The sequence below is a fragment of the Nycticebus coucang genome, chromosome 18 (genome assembly GCF_027406575.1).
Source record: "Nycticebus coucang isolate mNycCou1 chromosome 18, mNycCou1.pri, whole genome shotgun sequence".
Lineage (NCBI taxonomy): Eukaryota > Metazoa > Chordata > Mammalia > Primates > Lorisidae > Nycticebus > Nycticebus coucang.
The window spans coordinates 9531900-9557193 of record NC_069797.1 but is presented as its reverse complement, the minus strand read 5'-3'; the positions used below and the strand labels follow the sequence as shown (position 1 = coordinate 9557193).

Sequence of the window (25294 nt, the reverse complement as noted above, 5' to 3'; positions counted from 1 at the left end):
TGGGCCACCTAGATATATACAAAATTCTCACCTATGAAACATTTTCCAATATGAATTACTAAAAACAATTATATACTATTCCATTGCTAAAAACACACAATAATAATTATATAAATGCTGGGAGAATGGGGGATGAAGACCCCATTCTTGGCAAAGGAAAGCACCCCCAGAAAAAGAGGAAAACTAAAAAGTAAGCTGAATGAGTCAGAACAAAGAAAAGACAGCTAGTTTACATTGAAGCTAGCCATTGCTAACAAGCTTCTTGCCTTTTCTGAAATTCTAGCCTGTTGGGGATATAGCTGACAAACACCCTGCTGTGTCTGTGAGCACTTTGAGGAGAATAATGGTCATAGAAGAGGCTATGACAAGTCCTAAGAAAAGATCCATCTTCTGGGTCATTTCCTGCCCTTGCCCATTAAACAGGCAAAGCAGATACCCACTGTAGAGATTTGCATTTGCCTGGGGCAGAGACCAAGGGAGTAGCTCAAGCTCTGAGATGTGGACAGAAGAGCAATATGGACAGAACAGTTTATATCCCGGGCAGTGCCTGTGGCTCAAAGGAGTAGGGCGCCGGCCCCAAATGCCGGAGGTGGTGGGTTCAAACCCAGCCCCGGCCAAAAACTGCAAAGAAAAAAAAAAAAAAAAAGAGCTTATATCCCTTATAGCAGAGAAAATCCTCTGTGGTGGTGATGGGAGGAAAATGCCCATAAATTAATTTTTTCAATTCAAAATAAATTTATTCTCAGATTTTGTCAACACAGAAATACCTTCCTTGGAGCACTTTAAATCTTTCTTTCTTTTCTTTTTTTTTTTTTTGAGGTAGAGCGCTGTGGCATCATAGCTCACAGCAACCTCAAACTGTTGGGCTCAAGCAATCCTCTTGCCTCAGCTTCCCAAGTAGCTGGGACTAGAAGTGCCCACCACAACGCCCAGCTATTTTTAGAGCTGAGATCTCACTCTGGCTTGGGCTGGTCTCAAACCTGTGAGCTCAGGCATATCCACCTGCCTTGGCCTCCCTAGTGCTGGGATCACAGGTGTGAGCCACCGTGCCTGGCCTGCTTGAAATATTTCAATTAACTCTAACATCTCTTGCTTAAAATTTCAATTGTAATGCCTGTATTCCCAATGATAATTTTTTTGAAGCAGGGTCTTGCTCTGTTGCCCAGGGCTAGAAGTGCAGTGATGTTATCATAGCTTACTGCAACCTCAAGCCTCCTCCTGTCTACCAAGTGGCTGGAACAACAGCATGTGCCTGGCTAATTTTTTTTGTAGAGACAAGATCTTACTGTGTTGCCCAGGCTGGTCTTTTTTGTTGTTGTTGTTCAATAAAGTTTTATTTTTCCAAATATATGATTGGTTGGACTTGTAAAAAATTTTTAAAAAGTGTCAAAACTATAGCCTTGCAAAGAGAATGTGTGCTTCTTACAGTTGAGTCCCTCAGCTCCTGCTCACCCAGTTCATGCATCCTCACCAGCAGCTGGGGCATCTCCACCCTTGGTATTTCTGGTATAAATTACTTGAGCTCTGTGCTTTGAAACCAGTTTGATAAGGCCTTTACTAAGGAGCTCCTGAAGAGCTGTCCTGGCCAGGGAGCCTCGAATCCTGTCTCTCAGAGACCACGGCTGGAGTGATAAGCTTATAGTTGGGAACTTCTTACAGAGTTTGTCATACGTAGCTTTGTCAAACAAGACTAGGTTGTTGAGCTTGTCCCGAACTTTGCCTTTGGACCACTTCTTCTTTTTGGCCTTGCCTCCAGATTTGTTCACTGGGTCTTTGTCTTTCTTGGCCAACTTTCCGGCATCTTTCTTCTTGTTGTCCTTGGACGGCATTGCGAAGCTTGGAGAGGAGCTGCCACCACTGCAACCTGGCTAAGATGTCGGACCAGGCTGGTCTTTTTTAAAATTTCAGATTAATATGAGAATACAAACAATTAGGATACATTTGTTAAAGTTCAAGTTGTAGTTGAGCCCTTCACCAAGGGGGTGTGCTATATTCCTTTCTAATGCAAATGCCTTTATGGTAAAATAATAATTTTTTTCTTCTGGGTAGATACCTAATAATGGGATTGCAGGATCAAATGGAAGGTCTACTGTTAGCTCTTTGAGGATTCTTTATGCTTCTTTCCATAAATGCTGTATTTGCAGTCCCACCAGTGGTACAAAAGTGTTCCCTTCTCTCCACATCCATGCCAGCATATGCAGAATCAGGATTTTGTAATATGGGCTAATCTCACTGGGGTGAGGACTCAGCAGTTCTCAACCTGTGGGTCGCAACCCCTTTGTAACAGTGAAAATACATCGTGGCATTGGGAAGTTTGAAAACCACTGGGTTAGGGAATATCTCAGGGTGGTTTTGATTTGCATTTCTCTGATGATTAGGGACGACCATGAGCATTCTTTCATGTGTTTCTTGGTCATTCGTCTTTTTTTTTTTTTTTTTTTTTGGCTTGGGCTAGGTTTGAACCTGCCACCTCCGGCATGTGGGACCGGCGCCCTGGTCATTCGTCTTTTTCAGACAAAGTTCTGGCTCTTGCCTGCTTATAAGTGAGATTGTTTGCTCTTGTTGATTAATCTGAGTTCTCTGTAGTTATCAGCCGTTTGTCAGATTGGTAGCGTGCAAATATCTTCTCGCTTCCTGAAGGCTGTCTGTATACTTTAGTTGTCGTACCTTACCCGCTCAGAAGCTTTTCAGTTTGATTGTGTCCCAGTCTTTTGTTTTTGGTGTTGCTTAAATTGCCAAGGAAGTCTTCTTCATAAAATCTTTTCCCAGACTGATGTTGAGAGTTTTTCCCTCACTTTCTTCTAGAATTTTTATCATTACTTGTATTAAAATTTAAATCTTTTATCCAGCAAGAGTCAATTTTCCTAAGTGATAAAAGATATGGGAACCAGTTCTCCCAGCACCATTTATTTAATAGGGATTCTTTTCCTCAATATGTGCTTTTGTTTGGCCATACATGACTGGGTCCATCTGTATGTTCTCTATTCTATTCCATAGATCTAAATCTCTATTTTTGTGACTCAGGCTGGTCTTGAACTCCTGGCCTTAAGCATTCCTCTCACCTTAGCCTCCCAAAGTACTATGATTATAGGCACGAGCCACTGCACCCAGCCCCTTCAGTTATAAATGAGCGCCTGCAGTGCCCTGGGCCTCCATGCCTGGGCTGTCACCTGGGGCTCGTGTTCGAAACCACTTTTCGTTTTTCTGCCCATAGTGTCCTTCTACTGGAGGCCAATCAGCTGCCTGTCTCTTTGAAATGTCTTGCCTTGAAGCCCCCATGAGAGACTCTGTGCATGCCACATAACCTCTATTTTATATCAAACCAGTCACCCCAGACACGCTTCCCAACATTACTGAAAAGCTACGTGGTCATGTTCCCCTGAACAAGAACATGAATAAACAAACTTCGTTTTATGAAGTTTCAGGTCAGTTTATGTACAGCTTGTAAGATAGTCCTCCTAAGACAGAAGAGCCCATGTGAGGAATCAGCCAACTGATTTGTTGGCTGCAAATCAGAGTAGTGGCATTAACCCTTTCCTGTGTGTGTGTGGGGGACTGACCCTGTGTCACAAGGAGGTGACAGAAAGGGGGTTTGAAAAAGAGCACCTAAGAGCGTGGTGCCCGTAGCACAGTGGTTACAGCACCAGCCACATACACCAAGGATTGGGGGTTCAAACCCAGCCCGGGCCAGCTAAACAACTGCAACAAAAAAATAGCCGGGCATTGTGGCAGGTGCCTGTAGTCCTAACTACTTAGGAGGCTAAGGCAAGAGAATTGCTTAAGCCCTTGGACGGCGCCTGTGTCTCAGTGGGTAGGGTGCTTGGCCCCATATACCGAGGGTGGTAGGTTCAAACCCTGCCCTGGCCAAACTGCAACAAAAAAATAGCTGGGCATTGTGGTGGGTGCCTATAGTCCCAGCTACTTGGGAGGCTGAGGCAAGAGAATTGCCTAAGCCCAGGAGTTGGAGGTTGCTGTGAGCTGTGACGTCACGGCACTGTACGGAGGGTGATAAAGTTAGACTCTGTCGCTACAAAAAAAAAAAAGAGAGAATCGCTTAAGCCCAAGAGTTTGAGGTTGCTGTGAGCTATGACGTCACAGTACTCTACCCAGGGCAACATAGTGAAACTGTCTCAAAAAAAAAAGGAAAAAAAGGGGCGGCGCCTGTGGCTCAAAGGGGTGCGCTGGCCCCATATGCCGTAGGTGGTGGGTTCAAACCCAGCCCTGGCCAAAAACTGCAAAAAAAAAAAAAAAAATTTCAGGCGGTGCCTGTGGCTCAGTGAGTGGGGCACTTACCCCATATACCGAGGGTGGTGGGTTCAAACCCAGCCCTGGCCAAACTGCAACAAAAAAATAGCCAGATGTTGTGGTGGGCGCCTGTAGTCCCAGCTACTCGGGAGGCTAAAGCAAGATAATCACTTGAGCCCAAGAGCTGGAGGTTGCTGTGAGCTGTGACAGCACGGCACTCTATCAAGGGTGACAAAGTGAGACTCAGTCTCTAAAAAGAAAAAAATAGAAAAAAGAAAGAAAAGAAGAAGAACACCTAGGAATAAAGGGAACTTAGGGGTGTGTGGTCAGGGTTACCGTAGGGGTGCTAATTAGGTCATGGTCATAGAAGGGTCAGGGAGATGCAAAAGGGCACAGAGGGAGCAGGTTCTGGTCAGGAGGGGATCTGGACAGATGATTTAGGCCTGCAGCCTCCTTTGGGTGTTAATTTGATGACTGTACAGATGCCGGAGCTTGCCCAGAGTGGAGTTCTAGTCCTCACAGGCTTAACAGGACCAAGAATAAAGGAAACTTGCTTAGAAACAGCTGGTGCTTAGTGGGCCCAGCAAGTAAAGGAGATTTTCTGAGATTGGGACCTCAGGATGACCCTCTCAGGCCATGAAGAGCATCACAGAGCTTGTATGAGGCCTGCTTGGAAAGTATCCAGGTGTCATGATGGTTTGCGCAACATTGATGTAACCTGGCAGCCACGGAGAGTGGAATGGGCACATGTGTACAATGGCAACATCAGCGTACTAACCGGGGGGTACTGGACACTGTTGAGTGAGCAGGTGTGGCTGTCACACTCAAAATGACTGATGAGTTGAGCATCGAATGTGCGTTAAACTTTGCTTCAACATTCTACTGTGGAAACATTCAGATGATTCAGAAGGCTTTCGAGGATGATGCAATGAGTGTAGTGCAAGTAAAAGTATGGCACAAACACTTGAGTGGTGGTGGAGAATCTGTTAATAGTGACCCACGCTCTGGAAGAGTGCCCTGCAATAAGCAGAGCACCCGAGAAGGCTGGACGTGTGCAGGTCGGGTTCAGAGATGCTGGAGAACTGGGCGAGGTCCCAAGGTGCCTACTTTGAAGGGGACTAAGGTGGCATTTTCCCATGGACAATGTTTTCTGTCTCTTATATCTTCTTCAGTAAATGTCTCTGTTTTTCATATGCATGGCTGGATACTTTCCAGACAGACCTTGCATTTTAGGGAGAGTAAAACTCCTAAACATCCTGTTGGGAATCCTCCCAGCCCTGGGCAGCTTCTCCTCAGCACTCACCATAAGGAAGGGAGCTGAGGGTCCCTTCACCCACACAGGATTCGCTCATCCTGAAGAGAAGTAAGTATATTTGGAAAATATTCCAAGATAAGGCACGTGGCTGACATGTCTCTTTCTAGAAAACTCTGAGTGGTGTCTGCATGAATTTGTTCGTGTCCAGGCTCCGACTGAAGGATCTTCACCGTATTTCACTTCTTGTGCCAGGTGCTGTTGGGCAGTGCCTGCAGGGTGGGGTGGTGCTCACATGGCAGACCTCTAGTGTTGACCGAGTCACGTACTTTACGTGCCTTCCATCATAACTAGCCAGTGTAGCTGCTCAATAAAATATCAGTCCCTCCCATTTTTCTTTTCTTTTTATTTTTATGGGGTGATGGAAACAGAGTTCATGAATCTCCTTGATCTCCAAATTCTTCAAGCAGCACCGTGTCACCAATTCCTTTGAATTATCTTTGAAACTAGTCATATTGCAAGAGGTCTTTGGCCTTCTAGTCTTAGGAATTAGTCTGACTTTGTGGTTTCTAATTTGGAAATTAGTCTTTCGTTGACCCCAAGTTCAGACTTAACACTCACTGAGAGCCAGTCCTGGGGGACAACTTGGGGCACAGAAGGCTGATGTGGTACTGGCCACTGCAAAGGTGTCCTGGGTCTTCTCTGGTGGAGGTGGGTTCTGCTTTGCTCAACTATACCAGGGCTGTGCTGAGAGTAGGGGCCAAATTGGTAAGTAGAACAGTTCCTCAGGGAGCGCTCAGCCTAGGGAGGAGGTGACTCATGGTGCCATGAAGTGCAGAGAGGGAGCACAAGGGCAAGTGCACAGAAAGATCTCAGAAGAGAGATTCTTCCCTTAGCCTGAGATTTAGGGAGAGTTCTCTGGAAGGTGAAGACTGTTCTATGGAGACTGAGCCAAGACGTGAATGAGTGAAAGGAAGGCTGGAGGAGAGGCAGAAGAACACTGTAGCTAGAAGACCCCAAAGTATCAGAGGCCACAAGATGCACTGTGTGAGCGTGGAGGGATGGTAGAGCAAAAAGTATAAGACAGCCGTGTAAAATGAGGCATTGCTCTCTTCCGAGCCATCTCCTTTTAGTTGCCACCTTGTCTGCTTTTAAGTGAAACATTATCGGCAGCCTAAAAATGGTAATAGCTGACATATAGCAGATTTTTACTCTGTATCCAACACTGTTCTACATGCTTTAAATGCATTAACTTATTTAATTCTCATTTCTGTGAATAGATGGTTATTGTTCCCATTTTACAGATGAGGAAACCGATACAGGGAGAGCGTAAGTCCTAGTTAGACATAGGGCCATGTGGTCTGTCATCTCTACATTAACCTACACCTGTCCCCTCTCCATCCAGACTAACTAGAGTGGTATTTGGTAAATACAGCAGTTGGTCTTTAGGCAGGTACAGGAGAATTGCCTAGGGCTTTTGTTAAAACACAGATACCGGGCGGCGCCTGTGGCTCAGTGAGTAGGGCGCCGGCCCCATATACCGAGGGTGGCGGGTTCAAACCCAGCCCCGGCCAAACTGCAACCAAAAAATAGCCGGGCGTTGTGGCGGGCGCCTGTAGTCCCAGCTGCTCGGGAAGCTGAGGCAAGAGAATCGCGTAAGCCCAAGACTTAGAGGTTGCTGTGAGCCGTGTGATGCCACGGCACTCTACCAAGGGTGGTACAGTGAGACTCTGTCTCTACAAAAAAAAAAAAAAAAAAAAAACACAGATACCTAGGCTCCACTGTCATCCTCCTGAATCTAATGGTTTGTGTGATCAAGAATCTGCGTTTTTTCGGGGGGGTTTTGTTTTTTTTTTGGCGGCACCTGTAGCTCAGTGGATAGGGTGCTAGCCACATACACTGAGGCTGGGGGGTTCGAACCCGGCCTGGGCCAGCTAAAACAACAATGACAACTGTAACAAAAAAATATCCAGGCATCATGGCAGGTGCCTGTAGTCCCAGCTACTTGGGAGGCTGAGGCAAGAGAATCACTTAAGCCCAAGAGTTTGCTGTGAGCTGTGACACCACGGCACTCTACCCAGGCCCACAGTTTGAGACTCTGTCTCAAAAAAAAATCTGCATTTTATTTACAAACTCTCCAGGTGAACCAAGGCACAGTGATCACTGGGGAACCCCTGGGCTGGAGTCTCTGAATTGTAGTTCCAAATTCCTACAAGAGAAAAACGTACAACAGGTCAGGTGACCCACGATGGCAAACATACTGGGTCTATTGCTTAGGAGAACAGAGATGGGAGCAAGCTTTGTGACAAGGGAGCAGGGGGAGATTCTCTAAGAAAGGACTGTGGGGCCCCGGCTTGGCAGCTGGGAGGCCAAGGTGGAAAGATGCCTTGAGGTCAGGATTTCAAGACCGGCCAGAGCAAAAGTAAGACACCTCCCCCCATCTCTATGAAAATAAATAGGAAAATTAGCTGGGCATGGTGGCACATGCCTGCAGTCTGAGCTACTTGGGAGGCTGAGGCAGGAGGATTGCTTGAGCCCAGGAGTTTGAGGTTGCAGTGAGTTATGACACCACTGCATGCTAGCACAGGGGACATAGCAAGATTTTGTCTCAAAGAAAAAAAACAAAGGACTGTGGGGATAAGTCCTTTCTCTAAGAATCTTATGGCACTTGATATTTTGGGGGGAAATTTTTGTGTGTGAAATGGAATGGAACCCCAAAGTGTTCCATTCCCTTACCCAAAGTAAAAATAATACAACCTTAGCTCTGACCTCAGTTACTTCTTTTTTTCCTTTATTTTTTTTTGAGACAGAGTCTCACTATGTCATCCTCGGTAAAGTACCGTGAGGTCACAACTCACAGCAACCTCAAACTCCTGGGCTAAAGTGATTCTCTTGCCTCAGCCTCCCAAGTAGCTGGGACCACAGGTGCCCTCCACAATGCCTGGCTATTTTTGTTGTTGTTGCAGTTGCCATTGTTGTTTTAGCAGGCCTGGGCTGGGTTCGAACACGCCAGCCTGGGTGTACGTGGCTAGTGCCCGGTTATCCCCTGAGCTACGAGCTCTGCCCATCCGTTTGCTCGAGGTTCTCTCATTAGAAACAACAGAAACGAATGCGCCAGCCGTGTCCATGGAGAGAGGTTGAGGTTGCCGAGCTCCGGCCCAGGCACTGGGGTGCCGGGGTGGCAAAGATGTTGGCTTCCTTAGTCCGTGCCACTGTCCGGGCTGTGAGCAAGCGGAAGCTGCAGCCCACCCGGGCCGCCCTCACCCTGACACCTTCAGTAGTGAACAAGATAAAACAACTTCTTAAAGACATGCCTGAACACGTAGGTGTGAAAGTCCGTGTCCGAACCAGAGGGTGTAATGGCCTTTCTTACACTCTAGAATATACAAAAAAAAAAAGGAGATTCTGATGAAGAAGTTGTTCAAGACAGAGTGAGAGTATTCATTGAAAAGAAAGCACAGCTTGGGCGGCGCCTGTGGCTCAGTCGGTAGGGCGCCGGCCCCATATACTGAGGGTGGCGGGTTCAAACCCGGCCTCAGCTGAACTGCAACCAAAAAATAGCTGGGTGTTGTGGCGGGCGCCCGTAGTCCCAGCTACTCGGAAGGCTGAGGCAAGAGAATCGCTTAAGCCCAGGAGTTGGAGGTTGCTGTGAGCTGTGTGATGCCATGGCACTCTACCGAGGGCCATAAAGTGAGACTCTGTCTCTACAAAAAAAAAAAAAGAATTTAGAAAAGAAAGCACAGCTAACACTTCTAGGAACAGAAATGGACTATGTGGAAGACAAATTATCCAGTGAGTTTGTGTTTAATAACCCAAACATCAAAAGAACTTGCGGCTGTGGGGAAAGCTTTAATATCTGAAACTTCAGGACTCCTTTGGCTGTGAGCTCCAGCAACACTCATGGATGCATTGGGGCTTACTGAAGAAATCATGTGATTGTCACCTGCTTAATGTGTGGTTCCCTTGTAAGGAAAATAAAGTGATGCATTTTGAAAATGAAACTAATGTGTTAGATTCAGGAAGAAGTAATATTTGGATTCTGTGTAGGGGACAAAAGATGAAATGCCATCACTCTCTTTGGATTATTTTTCTTTTGTGGTAAAGAAAGAAGTCTTACGCTGCACCTAACTCGCTCTTGTACCCTTTCTTTTAGAGTCAGTTTTATTGGATTTGCCTTCCTGGGCACCTGTCAGTCCATTCATGAAATGGACTGAATGGCTTGTATGTGCATCTCCCATGCATTTTCCCCAATTAAATCGGTGTCACCTAAAATTCAGAAACAGGAAGTCCTGTCTCCTCGTAGTAGCATGGTGGTCCATTATTTTTTCACCCAATTTTGGCATAGCCTGTTTACATTTTTATCAAAAATTTCATTGTTGGATGTAAATTCGCATTGCCCTTTAACAGTACTGACAGGATTTTCTTGAACTATAGTGATGGTAGCAAATACTTGAACCACTTGTTTCTAAATCCATTGTATTAGTCACCCTAAATGTCCACGCAAAATGAGCTCTCAGGCTGACTTTCATTCTTTTAGTTGAAAAGTCTCTTTTAAAAGCCATTTAGCCCACCCCACTCAGTTCTGTATGTGAGGAGGCCAATGGTCTTTTGTCCACCCTTGGGGGGTGAGTGGGAACTCCACCACTTTCCCCTTCCTTGTGCTGTCCTCTCTGAGGCAGTCCGTTAAGGTAAACGGTGATCTTTGATGAAGATCATATTAGTTTTATTTTGAGTAAGAAGAATCTTTTTTTAAAACTCTTTTATGTGAATTACCATCTTGTTTCTTTAAACTTTGAAACTGGTTTATACTACCAGGGAAGACATTGTAGCAACCCAGAATTACTGGGAATGTAGTCATAATTGTGAAGGAAAACATGGGGATCTTTTCTTAAAATTCCCAATATGTGCACACTTTCTGGTTCCTCAGTCCAATTGCTGAAGTTTTTAAACAATATTTTTTTTTTTTTTATAGAGACAGAGTCTCACTTTATGGCCCTCGGTAGAGTGCTGTGGCCTCACACAGCTCACAGCAACCTCCAACTCCTGGGCTTCAGTGATTCTCCTGCCTCAGCCTCCCGAGTAGCTGGGACTACAGGCGCCCGCCACAACGCCCGGCTATTTTTTTGGTTGCAGTTTGGCCGTGGCCAGGTTTGAACCTGCCACCCTCGGTATATGGGGCTGGCGCCCTACCGACTGAGCCACAGGCACCGCCCTAAACAATATTTTAATCTAACATTTTTGACATCAACATTTCTTTTAAAGTGTTCCTCTTGACACTTAGTTACTGATTTTTCTGGGTTTTAACATATTAAATATTCTGTGAGATGACATGTATATTTTTCCCAAAAGCTGATTCTCATGAATTTGAGTAGCTGAGTTCTTTTGTTTGTTTTTATTTACTAAAATACCTGGCACACAATGCACCAAAACCTAGAGTGGTAGTTTTATATAAATGCTCATGACTTTGTATCATTAATATAATTATTGATCCACGTATAATTTGTGCATTACGGTGTATGTATGTAGAGAGTGACTTATGAATAAAAAAAAAGTGGTCTCTTTGTGATTATAAAAAAAAAAAGAAACAACAGAAACGTCCACTTTACTCTCCCCATCCCATCAGTGCCCTTCCTCTCTCTCCATACTCCAGGACTATCAACATGCGCCGTCCCCAGGTCCTACCTCATCTGTTGTTCATTCCCCAACGCTGTAAAATCTTCATCCTCCCTCCTCCCTCGGCCATTGAAGCTCCTCTTGGTCAGAGTCACTGTTGGAGTCTCCTATTTGTGAAATCAGTGGGGCACCTTTCAGTCCCGATCTTACTGGGCTTCTCAGCAGCTGTGGTCACTGTTGACCAACCGCCTACCTGGAGGCTACTCTTGGCTTCTAGAACAGCACCTGGCCCCGGCTGGCCTCCTATATCCTTACCTCCCTGGCCACTTGCGTCAGTCCCCTTCAGCCACTTTATTTCGTCTGCCTGGTCGTTAAATGCCAAAGGTTTAGTCTTTTTCTCATTTTCTTTTTTTTTTTTTTTTTTTTGTAGAGACAGAGTCTCACTTTATGGCCCTCGGTAGAGTGCCGTGGCCTCACATACCTCACAGCAACCTCCAACTCCTGGGCTTAAGCCATTCTCTTGCCTCAGCCTCCCGAGCAGCTGGGACTACAGGCACCCGCCACAATGCCCGGCTAGTCTTTTTCTCATTTTCTACACTCACCCTGTGATTCTCAGTGTTTGATGCACATTTTGTGGTTGTGATTGAAGCTAGTTATAAAATACCAGTGACTCACTGAGCCACATTCGCATGAAAGTTAGAGGAAACCAGCCGGGCATGGTGGCTTACACCTGTGATCTTAGTACCTCAGAAGACTGGGGTGGGAGGATTGCTTGAGCCCAGGAGTATGAGGTTGCAGTGAGCTATGATGATGCCTGGGTGACAGAGAACTTCTCAAAAAAACTATTGTACCTAAATTTCATTCCCACTATCCCTCTCTCCCTCCAGATTGTCGTATCTCATACAGCTGTGTCTACCAGAGGCACCTCAAGAGCTCAGGCCAGTGAGTCAGGCACAGATTATAGTAGCTGGGAGTGGGTGGATGCCAGCTTGTGTGCACTGGTGTCTGTTTCCAAGGAGGCCCAGTCTAGTGGTAAGCCTTTGCAGCAAGTGTTTCTAGCTAACGTGATGGCCAAAGGGAGACACGTGGCCTTGTGTTTCTGGCTTGACCATGTTCCTCTGAGCTAGACCACAGTCAGCACGTAGGACAGAAAACTGAGTCACCTCACCAGGCTTGAAGGTGTGAGGTGCCAGACCTCTTACAGTCTTGACCTCTGGGCTCCATTCTCAGTAGAGAAACAGAGGGGCTAACCAAGGCAGAAGCTCGGGTGTGTGGACTTGGAAAACCGTTGTTGAAGGAAAGCTGGAGCTTGCTGTACACAAGATGCTTGAGATTCACGGATAGTCCCTTGGATGCTGAGTCTAACTGTACCTTCACAACAGAGGGGCTGAGGGTCCTGTGAGACTAGAGAAAGAGGGTTGGTGCAGATAGATTAGCCTCTGTGGCCTAGAGAGTGATGACTGGTGTTCAGGCCAGGATAATGTGGAGCAGGATTTGTTAACTTTAAGTGATGCACGAGTCTTTTTTTCCTTCTAATTTAATTTCCTTCTTATGTTTATCTTACACATAGTATTGGGTCCTTTCTTGCGTAATAGTAATAACTTTGCAAACTTTACATAGTTTGTTGCAATAATATAAAATGCATCTTTTTCTAAGAAAGGTGAGTACGAGGCTCGGCACCTGTAGCTCAGTGGCTAGGGCACCAGCCACATACACTAGAGGTGGCAGGTTCGAATCCAACCCTGGGCCTGCCAAACAATGACAACTATAACCAATAAATAGCCAGCATTGTGGTGGACACCTATAGTCCCAGCTACTTGGGAGGCTGAGGCAAGAGAATTGCTTAAGCCCAAGAGTCTGAGAGTCTGAGGTTGCTGTGAACTGTGACACCACAGCATTCTACCCAGGGCGACAGCTTGAGATTCTGTCTCAAAAAAAAAAAAGAAAGAAAGAAAGGTGAGTACAAGTGACTAATTTTGGCATAATACCTAACACTCAAATAATTTATTATTCTCCTTTGTGTCATATGAGAAAGAAAAATATCCATTCATGGTGAGGTTTGGAGGCTTGAGACAGGGTCTATTGGGACATTTGTCTGAGCTAAATAGCATGAGAAGGAAGCCCTTATCAGAGCAGACAATAACACTGGATTGATTGTTTGTTTTTTGGAGACAGAGTCTCACTGTGTAGCCCTCGGTAGAATTCCGTGCCATCATAGCTCACAGCAGCCTCCAACTCTTGGGCTCAAGCGATTCTTTTGCCTCAGCCTCCCAAGTAGCTGGGACTACAGGCACCCAACACAATGCCCAGGTATTTTTTGTTATTGTTGTTGCAGTTGTCATTCTTGGTTAGCAGGTCCTGGCCAGGTTTGAACCCACCAACTTCTGTGTGTGTAGCTGGTGCCGTAACCACTGTGCTATGGCCACTGAGCCTGGATTGATATTTTAAAACTTTTTTATAGAGACAGGGTCTTGTGGTTTTGCCAGGCTGCTTCTAAACTCCCTGGCTTCAGGCAGTCCTCCTACCTTCGCCTGTCAAAGTACTAGGATTACATGTATGAGCCCCCTTGCCCTGCTGGATTGACTTTTATATTCCTCTTTCTCAATTCTCTTTCTTATTTTCAGATTGTCTTTTCTTTTGTCCTACTCATCTTCTCCCTCCCTCAATTTCTGTTCCTCTCTGTGCTTTGTTGATGGAAAATAAGCCATCTCTGTAAAATAATTTAACAAAGTTTATTCTGAGCCAAACTTGAGGACGGGGTGGGGGGTTGGGGAGGGGAACGCGGGCTCCGGGCCGCCATGTGCCCACTGCCTGCTCCGCCTGCATAAAAAAAAAAATTAAAAACAAAAATAAAATATCAAACTTGAGGACCATGACTTGGAGCCACAGCCAAGAAGCTTTGAGCACGTGTACGCCTGGTGGTTGGGTTGCAGTTTGGTTTTATACATTTTAGGGAGACAGGTAACGTCATAAATCAATATGTGAAAACATACATTGGTTTGGCCCAAAAAGGTGGGACATCTGGAATCAGGGAGTGTGCAGGTGGGTTTAAAGATTCTTTAGTTGATGGTTCGGCGCCTGTGGCTCAAGCGGCTAAGATGCCAGACACATACACCTGAGCTGGTAGGTTCGCATCCAGCCCGGGCCCGCCAAACAACAAGAACGGCTGCAACCAAAAAATAGCTGGGCGTTGTGGCGGGCGCCAGTAGTCCCAGCTACTTGGGAGGCGGAGGCAGGAGAATCGCTTGAGCCCAGGAGTTGGATGTTGCTATAAGCTATGATGCTACAGCACTCTACCCAGGGCGACAGCTTGAGGCTGTGTCTCAAAAAAAAAAAAAAAAAAAGATTCCTTAGTTGACAATTCACTGAAAGTGTTAGGCTTTGTCCAAAAGAGCAGGAGTCAGTGAAAGTGAATGGTTAAAATAAAGGGTCTGTTAATTAGAGACAAAGTACCAAGTGGTTTGTTATGTATATTCAGGACCTGCAGGTGAGTCTTGCCTGAGGCCTTTTAGTGAGTATCAAAGGACAACTCTAAGAAGGGGAGGGGGCATGAGGAGGCATGTCTGATCTCCTTTCGCACTGCTAGCATTTCAGTTTTAAGGATCTTTTTGGCCAAGAGAAGTCCAGTCAGTTACTGAGGGAGAAACGTTCACATTTCATTTGCGTTTACAGCTTGTCTAAGCTTAGTTCTTGGTGGTGCGGAGGTCTGCTGTAGAATGTCCTGCCCCCACCCTCCTGCTGGGTAGCCCTCATTCCTTCCAGCTCCCTGCTGCAGCTGGGCCTCAGGACCTGCGGTAGCCCTAGGGCTGCGGTTTTAGTGGTCTGAGCCCCCTGACCTCAGGGCCCCAGGTAGTCTAACAGCCCTTGTCTGGCCTTAGTGTGAGCTCTGACCTCCACTGATCTTTGCTGCTTTGGATGACAAGGGGAGTAATGAAGTTTAGAAAAGTGCCCGAGGTGGGTGGAGGAGGGGCAGCTGAGCCTCCCAGCTGGGGCTGTGCAGGCCATAGGACCAAATAAGGGTGTGTGCACCACCTCCCTCAGTGTTGAAGTTCAGAGTGCAATGTGCAAAAGGGCCAGTGCATCTGCAGAGAGAGGCACTGTCACCCAGCCCTGCTGGAGTTCAGGGGCGGAGGCTGTGCAGCTGCCTCTGCCTGACGAGCTGGGTCAGGGAGGGGGACCTGGCCCGCAGGCAGGCTTTCTTAGCTGGGGAGGCAGGAAGGGGGCTTCCTTTGGCTACATCAGGTAACTGAAGGGCCCGGCAGCCCTGCAGATTTTCTCAAGCACGTTCTTGACTCGCCTGAAACAGTTCTAGAGTGCGCGGGTCAGGCTGAGTTGGGAGAATGTGTAGGAAAGGGCAGAGTTTGAGGACATGCAGCCAGCAGGAAAACAAGTATTGTTTTTATGAGCTCTTAGGGCAAAGAGGGCAGCTTGTTCACTGAGCACTAAAGTCTCTGGGGGGCTAAGAATTTGGGGCCTTCCTGGGCGATGTTAACAGTATGTTTTGCTAAACACAGCCCTGGGAAGGAGCTGCCAGGCTTGCAGGTGTCCTGTGGAAAGACTGGCAAGAGGGGCCTTCCTCTGTTGTGTTTGACAGCTTCCGAAAGCAATCCACCTGCTTCTGACTCACAAAGCACTAATGTTACCAGAGGTTCTTTCTTCCAGGAGGTCCTTGGTCTCGTGGATTTGAAGAACGAACCCACAGACCACAGATCAGTGGTAAGATAGCATTTATGAGACAGAAAGGAATACAGAAAGAGTAAAAAGCACCAGAGCTTTTGGCAGAGGGAAAGACCCAAGTGGGGAGTCTCCAAGTGGGTCCTTTGTCTAGGGGTCAGGTCTTGAGAATTATGTTTGGCTAGGACTTGGTAGACAGAAACACTTTTCAGTGTTTCAAGTGTTATTGACAGGCTCCTGCCTGTAGCTCAGTGGGTAGGATGTCAGCCACATACACCGAGGCTGGCAGGTTCAAGCCCAGCCTGGGACTGCTAAACAACAATGACAACTGCAACCAAAAAAAAAAAAAAAAAGTGCTATTGACAAATGAATGCAGTTCTCCAGCTCGGGCAAAAGGTCAGGGTATTCCCTACGTGACATTGCCCAGGCCTAGGAAAACTGGAGTCCCTTGGCCAGCCTTGAATGGGACCCTGTGTCACTAGGCTTACAGGTGTAAGCCACCATGCCCAGCTCACCTGTTTCTCTTAAACACTCCTCCATGTGGCTTTCTAATGTTCTAAGTCGTCCTCAGACACACTTTATGGACAACTTTGCAAGTTCTGCCTTTACCCTCAGGTTTCCTTTGCTAGTTTCTTAACAGGAAACCCCCCTGATTTGAGCTGTAGAGTCATGGAGTGCACAGACCACAGGTCTCTGAATTTGAAGGTCTAGTGCAAGACACAGCCCTGTAGATACTGCAGAGCTTCCCTTTTACTCTTCCTGCGCTGAGCGGGTCGCCAAGACAAGTCTGTGGACTGGAGCTCTGAGAGGACAGCGGTGCGTCAAGTAAGGGGGGTCAGCAGTGGCTGGATGCAGTCCTCACTGTTCTGTGTCCCTGTCCCTTGCCAGCTCCATCTTCAGATTTGTCATCTCTGCTTCATGGGGACAAAACCTGGCCAGAAACGTGGCTTCTGTGTTCCATATGCACCTAATTCGGTCACAGTGCCTCAGCTTTTTTTTTTGAGACAGAGCTTTAAGCTGTTGCCTTGGGTAGAGTGCTGTGGCATCACAGCTCACAGCAACCTCCAACTCCTGGGCTTAGGCGATCCTCTTGCCTCAGCCTCCCAAGTAGCTGGGACTACAGGTGCCTGCCACAACGCCCAGCTATTTGTTGATTGTAGTTGTCATTGTTGTTTGGCAGGCCTGGGCTGGATTTGAACCCACCAGCTCTGGTGTATGTGGCTGGTGCCTTAGCCACTCGAGCTATAGGTGCCGAGCCTATCCTTATATATGTTAAGGATATCAGTCCTTTGCTTTTCGTATGAATTGCAAATATATTTTCCAGTTTGTCATTTATGTTTTAACTTTGCAAGTTTTGGGGATATTTTTTCTCATGCAGATTGGGTTTTTTTGTTTGTTTGTTTTGATTTTTTTGTATTTTTTAGACAGAGTCTCACTATGTCGCCCTGGATAGAGTGCAGTGATGTCACAGCTCACAGCAACCTCCAACTCCTGGGCTTAGGCGATTCCCTTGACTCAGCCTCCCAAGTAGCTGGGACTACAGGTGCCTGCCACAACGCCCAGCTATTTTTTTGTTGCAGTTTGGCCGGGGCCGGGTTTGAATCAGCCACCCTTGGTACATGGAGCCTATGCTGTACCCACTAGGCCACAGGCGCCACCCAAGAGTGCCTCAGCTTTACATCTCTGCACACTTACCCAGGTGGATCAGCATCTGAGAAATTTCCATACACTTTCATTAAAGTTGCAATAAAGCCGTGAAGGACCTGGCTAATAATTAAGGGAGTTATCTAGGAACTCTAAGCTCAATACCTTATCACCATTCCCTGCAGGACTGCAAAGGTCTAGATTGGAAAGTAACCTGCAGCCAGGGAATTGCTGCAGAATTCCTGTCTATCGCCGGAGCAGATCTGTGACCGGGTTGATACCCGAGTGACACAGGGAGGGCAAGGCCAGATGTTCTTTCAGCGCAAAGCTTGGCTGCTCTTTGGGGCTTGGCTTCTACTTTTGTGTTGGCTTTGAATTACACATGTGATTTCCAAGGAGGAGTGTCGCTTAACAAGGTAAACGTGTGTTCTTTACCATATGTACACTCTGTTGTATCCCAGTCAGCCTCCTCGGTGCCTGTGTAATCCTCACTGTGTGTGTACTAAGTATCGCTTCATTTTTTTTTTCTTTTTTTTTCTCATTGCCTGGACTTTTAATTTTTTTCTTTTCTTTTCTTTTCTTTTTTTTTTTGTAGAGACAGAGTCTCACCGCATCACCCCCAGTAGAGTGCTGTGGCGTCACACAGCTCATAGCAACCTCCAACTCCCGAACTTAGGCGATTCTCTTGTCTCAGCCTCCCGAGCAGCTGGGACCACAGGTGCCCGCCACAATGCTCAGCCATTTTTTGTTGCAGTTTGGCTGGGGCCGGGCTTGAACCCACCACCCTCAGTATATGGAGCCAGCACCCTACTCACTGAGCCATAGGCACCACCCCATTGCCTGGACTTTTAAACTGAGTAATTATCTTTTTTTTTTTTTTTTTTGAGACAGTCTCAAACTGTCACCCTGGGTAGAGTGCTGTGGTGTCACAGCTTACAGCATCCTCAAACTGTTGGGCTTCAGCGATTCTCTTGCCTCAGCCTCCCAAGTAGGTGAGACTACAGGCGCCCGCCACAACACCTAGCTATTTTTTGGTTGTACTTGTCATTGTTGTTTGGCAGGTGTGGGCTGGGTTCCAACCCACCAGCCTTGGTGTATGTGGCCAGCGCCCTACCCACTGAGCTAAAGGCACCGCCCTGAGTAATTGTCTTTTTTACTTTTTTTGAGACAGAGCCTCAAGCTGTCACCTTGGGTACAGTGCTATGACATCATAGCTCACAGCAACCTCCAACTCCTGGGCTCAAGCGATTCTTCTGCCTCTTGACTCCCAAGTAGTTGGGACTACAGGCACCCACCACAACGCCCGGCTATTTTTTGGTTGCAGCTGTCGTTGTTGTTTGGCGGGCCTGGGCTGGATACGAACCTGCCAGCTCAGGTGTATGTGGCTGGCGCCTTAGCCACTTGAGCCACAGGCATCGAGCCTGAGTTAATTGTCTTCTAACCAGATCTTTCCAACTGTGAAAGGAAATAAATGAATTGAACTTTTCAGGGGGCTTATAAGGGTCAGAAAGTATATATAAAAATGCTACCAGAATTTCTTTTTTCAGTGGGTCCTTGGTCTGAGGGATCAAAGGAATGAACCCATGGACCACAGGTCAGTGGTAAGATAGGATTTTATTAGACAGAGAGGAATACAGAAAGGGTAAAAAGCACCAGAGCTTCTGTCAGAGGGAAGTCTCTACATGGGCTCTTTATCTAGGGTTTTTAGGTCTTGAGAATTAAGCTTGGCCAGGACTTGGCAAATGGAGACACATTTTCACCATTAGTGAGTGTTATGGAAAAATGAATGGATGCAGTCTGTCCAGCTCAGGGCAAAAGGTCAGGGTGTTCCCTTCATGAAATTGCCCAGGCCTAGGAAAACTGGGGTCCCCTGTCCAGCCTTGAATGGGGGAACCCTGTATCAAAAATACCTTAGACTTTTAGAAGGAGCAAACACTTAATAAGTTATCTTTATATGTTTTTCCTTTCAGTCTATAAAATACACAAAGGTCTCTCCCCCATCCCATCTTTCCTTCTCCCTCTCCTTTATTTTATTTTATTTTTTTTTAAGGCAGAGTCTCACTTGGTCACCCTTGGTAGAATACCAAGATGTCTTAGCTCATAGCAACCTCAAACTCTTGGGTTCAAGTAATCCTCTTGCCTCACCCTCCCAAGCAGCTGGGACTACAGACACCCACCACAATGCCTGGCTATTTTTTTTAGAGATGGGGTTGCTCTGGCTTAGGCTGGTCTTAAACCTGTGAGCTCAGAGCTCAGGCAATCCACCTGCCTCGGCCACCCAAGTGCTGGGATTACAGGCGTGAGCCACCACTCCTAGCTCTCCTCTCTCTCTCCTTTTAAAAATACTCCCTTGTCTCTGCACTTCGACTTTGGGAGCCTGATCCAGGAGGATCACTTGAGGCCAGGAGTTCAAGAACAGCCTCGGCAACTTAGCAAGACCCCACCTCTAAAAAAATAAGAAAAGTTGGCCAAGCATGGTGGCACATACTTGTAGTCCCAACTATTCAAAGGTTGAAATGGAAGGATTACTTGAGCCTAGGAGTTCAAGGCTGCAGTGAGCTGTGATTACACCACTGCACTGTAGCCTGGGAAATAGAGCGTGACTCTGTCTCAAAAAAATAAACTAAAATAAAATAAAAACTCCCTTGATGCTTCACTCTTTGTGAGTTCACACAATTTTTATCTATTCTTCATAACAGTTCTTCACTGTTAACTCACCAATTACATTTCTACATGGAATGTTGAGAGATACATACAAAGAGTTATGTATAAGGAAGCTTGTTAGTTTCATAACAAAAATGAAAATGAGAAACAACTTAAGAATATTGACAGGGAGGCTTTAAAATAGGTGGCGGAGGAACACTGTCTGGGACAGTGTGGTGCTCACTCCCCAGAGCACTTGGGGTCACTCTGTTATGTGTGGCTTTCCTACAGTTTTACTCTATCAAAGAGGACAAAACTATGTAAACACTGTTACTTGGATTCTGGCCTTGAACTAAGTGAGGGCTGACCTTTAGGTAAAGGACAGCTGAGATAGTGAGTTGGTCTTAAAGAAGTTTTTTCTGCATTTATGTTTAAAGTTTCTCAGTATATATTTTCCTATATTGAGGGTAGGGGGTCCCCTTGGGATACCTTGCTTTTTACCCCTAATCTGTTTCATAATGTTGCTATCTTCAGCTTTTTCCCTGCATATCGGCTCTCCTGCCTTTGTCTCAGCCAAATAGACTGGCCTGAGCTAGTCAACCAGCTTATTAAACTACCTGTCACACTGCCTTGCCCACGGGAGAAGCACAATTCCTCACTGTTGTGTATTTAAATACATTGTTCTTTGACTTGAATTATAACAAGAACCGTATGAGAAATAGAAGAGTGAGACACAGACCTATTCTAATATTTTGACTGTAGGTAAGGAGTCATACAAAACAAAACGACACTTGAATACTGAGTGGGGTGGTCAGGGTCATAGTTGGTATTGGAGTCCAGTGAGTTTTCTAAATATGAGGAAGGTATGTAGTAAAGAATTTGGCCTTGCCCAAAGACAAGTCTGGTCTTTGTGGCTTCTGGGAGGTGATCTGTGTCATACCTGATACCAGTGTCTTTGTTTAGGGTAGGGGCTTTGGCCTATGCAATATCAGTCCACCTGGGGGCTGAGATTAAACATGGGTAATGAATCAACCAATCAATCAATCACGCCTAAATAATGAGCCCCACCAAAAACTCTGAACACCCAAGTTCAGATAACCTCCCCTGGTTGGCAGCACTCCTCATGGACTGCCGCACGGGGTGCTGGGTGAGTGGCATTGACTGAGTGTCCAGGGAGAACGATGGAACCTCTGCATTCCAAGACCGCCTGGACTCTTCCTCGTGTGCTTCTTCCTTTGGCTGATTGCATTCTTTATCCTTTCCCTATAATAAACTATAATGAGCAATCATGCTCATTAACAGCTTTCAGTGTGAACGTGGCTTGGTAAACCCCTGAACTTGCAGTTGATGTCAGAAATGAGGTGGAGGGGATTTCTCCATTTCACAGGTGGCCCCAGACTCCTTGCAGTAGCCTTCATGGAGGAGGTAGCCCTGAAGCTAGGCGCTAGGAGATGTGTTAGATTTGGCCAGGTAGAAAGAAGAGCAGGGAGGAATCCCAAGTTATCAGAGTACAGAGGCAGGCATGCCATGGAAAGGAGGGTCCTGGGGCATCAGTGCAGAAGGATCTGTGTTCTGACTTCAGGGTCTTCCTCTTTCTGGGAATGCTGGTTGCATTAGAGTCCTATTATGAACAGACTGAGAGCTAGATGGCACAGGAAATTTTGGGAGAGAACATCTAAATATGCTTAGCCCTTTAGGGTCACAAATCAGCAGCTGCAGAATGGCACTAGCCTAAAATCACTCAGTGTTATTTCTAGCAGTGATGAATAATCCCTCTTGGCTACTAGAGGGAAAGAGTGAAGAAGATGATAGAATCAGGTGTACCCAACCTGGTCAGACCCACCCGGGACTGACCCATGAGGTCAGGTTCATGGCCCTCCCAGGAAATAGGAATGCTGCCAATTGCTGCCCTCCTAGCCTTATAAAATCCCCACCCACCATAGCCCACGTGTGGAATTCCTTTCCTGATTTCACCCCACCTGTATCCAGGTGGAATAAAAGCCACATTGACCACATTCACTGGGCCTCCGTTTTCCTTTCGTTTTGCACCTCAAAATAATCTTTCATCTTTGGGTCTGTAATCTCTCCAAAAACACTACAAAATAATAAGGGAAGGACAATATTTAATGAGTGCCTTTTATGTGTGAGGTACTATTCTAAGTGCAAGGTATACAGTAATGAAAAAATTTGAAAGTATAACCAGATTTCTGTAAATATTGGGAGCTTGACTGAGCTCTGGTAGAATAAAGGAGACAGGATTTCAGTGGCCTGGTTTTAACCATCCTAACCCTATTTATTACCCAAGACCTGTATTTCTGCCTAAAAGTTATGATCTAGGATAAGCATTTTATTTATTTATTTATTTTTGTAGAGACAAAGTCTCACTTTATCACCCTTGGTAGAGTGCCATGGTGTCACACAGCTCACAGCAACCTCCAACTCCTGGGCTTAGGCAATTCTCTTGCCTCAGCCTCCCAAGAAGCTGGGACTAAAGGCGCCCGCCACAATGCCCAGCTATAGGATAAGCATTTTAAACGCACTTAGAAATTGCTTCTTCCCTCAAAATGGATTAAAGACTTAAACGTAAGCCCTGAAACCATAAAAATCCTAAAAGAAAACATGGAGGGAAAGTTCACGCCACACTTTTTTTTTTTTTTTGTAGAGACAGAGTCTCACTTTATGGCCCTCGGTAGAGTGCCGTGGCCTCACACAGCTCACAGCAACCTCCAACTCCTGGGCTTAAGCGATTCTCTTGCCTCAGCCTCCCGAGTAGCTGGGACTACAGGCGGCCGCCACAACGCCCGGCTATTTTTTGGTTGCAGTTTGGCCGGGGCCGGGTTTGAACCCGCCACCCTCGGTATATGGGGCCGGCGCCCTACCAACTGAGCCACAGGCGCCGCCCTCACGCCACACTTTTTTACAGTGATTTTATGAATATGACTCCAAAAGCACAGGTAACAAAAGCAAAAAGGAACAAGTGGGACTACATCTAATTAATCAGCTTCTATACAGGCAGGGAAGTGGTCAGAGAGAAGAGAAGGCAACTTGTGGAATCAGAGAAAATATTTGCAAACCACGAATCTACCAGGGGCCTAATACCCAAAATATATGAGGAACTTAATAGCCAAAAAACAAATAGCTGATTTAAAAATGGGCAAAGGACCTAAATAGACATTTTTGCAAAGAAGACATTTAAATGGCTTAGCACCAATAGCTCAGCGGCCAGCCACATACCCAGAGTTGGCAGGTTTGAACCCAGCCCGGGCCTGCCAAACAACAATGGCAACAATAACAACAACAAAAATAGCCAGGCATTGTGGCAGGCACCTGTAGTCCCAGATACTTGGGAGGCTGAGGCAAGAGAATCGCTTAAGCCCAGGAGTTTGAGGTTGCTGTGAGCTGGAACGCCATGGCACTCTACTGAGGGTGACATACTGAGACTCTGTCTCAAAAAAAAAAAAAAAGAAATCTGAAAAATGTGGCTTGGTGCCCATAACACAGTGGTTATGGCACCAGCCACATGCACTGAGGGTGGCAGGTTCGAACCCAGCCCAGGCCTGCTAAACAACAATGACAACAGCAACCCAACAACAAAATAGCTGGTCGTTGTGTCGAGCATCTGTAGTTCCAGCTACTTGGGAGGCTGAGGCAAGAGAATTGCTTAAGCCCAGGAGTTGGAGGTTGCTATGAGCTGTGACTTCACAGCACGGTACTGAGGGTGACATAATGAGTATCCAAAAAAAAAAAGAAGACATCCAAATGACCAACAGATATATGAAAAAATGCTCACCATCACAAATCACTAGGGAAAAACATATTAAAACCACAATGAGAAATCACTTTATGTCTTTCAGGATGGCTATTATCAAAAAGTCAAATGATAAGCATTGATGAGGATTTGGAGAAAAGGAAACTCTTCCACACTGTTGGTAATTGGATAGTAAATTGGTACAGCCATATGGAAAAATGGCATGGGCTTCCTCAACAAGCTAAAAGTAGAACCACCATATGATCCAGCAGCCTCCACATCTGGGGATATCCCCAAAGAGATTGAAATCAGGCTCTGAAAAAGATACCTTCAGTGTTCACTGCAGCACTGTTTACAGGAGCTACAATACGGAAACAACCTACGTATCTGCTGATGGATGACTGGATAAAGAAAATGTGATATGTCTGTATGTCTTTAGCTATATGTCTATAATTATATCACACATGCAATAAAATATTATGCAGACCTATAAAGTAAGGAAATCCTGCCATTTGCAACAACATAAAGGAGCCTGCAGGACATTATGCTAAGTGAAATAATCCAGACACAGAAAGAATGATGTATGATCTCACCTCCATGTGGAATATAAAGAAGTCAAACTCACAGGAACAGAGTAGAAAAGTAGAGGTGGTTGCCAGGGGTTGAGGGGTGAGGGAAATTTTGTTTGAGTATACAAATTTTTAGCCGGATGTGCTGACTCACACCTGTAATCTCAACACTTTGGCAGGCCAAGATGAGAAGATCACTGGAGGCCAGGAGTTCAAGACCAGCCTGGGCAATGATGTGAGACCTCATTTCTACAAAAAAAAAAAAAAAAAAGCCAGATGGCTCCGTGCCTGTGGCTCAGTGGCTAGGGGGCCAGCCACATATACCAGAGCTGGTGGATTTGATCCAGCCCGGACCTGCCAAACAACATGACAACTACAACCAAAAAATAGCCAAGCATTGTGGCGGGCACCTGTAGTCCCAGCTAGTTGGGAGGCTGAGGCAAGAGAATTGCTTAAGCCCAAGTGTTTGAGGTTTCTGTGAGCTGTGACGCCATGGCACTCTACCCACGGCGTCATAGTGAAAATCTGTCTCAAAAAAAATAAATAAATAAACACAAATAAAATAAATATATACAAATATTATCAGTTATACCTCAGTAAAGCTGGGCGAAGAATGGGGAGAAAAAGAAATAGCATGTGACATAAACTCCTAGATTTCAGCACTGGAAGGGCCCTCAGGAGGTCAGCAGGTGCATTCCAGAAGTATGCCAGCATCACTGATGACGCAGCTCCTGCCCCTGGACCCACGGTGAGCAGGGAGCTGGAACTCGTGTCATTGTCCTGCCTGTGTTCTCACTCCATCACATTCCTGCCTGATGACTCTGGACCGCAGTAGTCAGATACAGTGCGCTGTCCTGGAGCTTCTGGAGTAGGGCTGGCTGTTGGAGCTCCCCTGCCACACTTCCC

The 25294-nt window shown here is 46.2% G+C and overlaps 1 protein-coding gene and 2 pseudogenes across 1 annotated transcript in view; 2 read left to right on the top strand and 1 right to left on the bottom strand.

Moving 5' to 3' along the window:
* PIGL (phosphatidylinositol glycan anchor biosynthesis class L) overlaps positions 1–25294 on the top strand; it is a 79935-nt gene that overhangs the window by 27754 nt on the left and 26887 nt on the right. The gene's annotated exons all lie outside the window — the stretch shown is intronic.
* Positions 1317–1829, bottom strand: LOC128569934 (40S ribosomal protein S25-like; annotated as a pseudogene).
* Positions 8565–10459, top strand: LOC128569939 (iron-sulfur cluster assembly 1 homolog, mitochondrial-like; annotated as a pseudogene).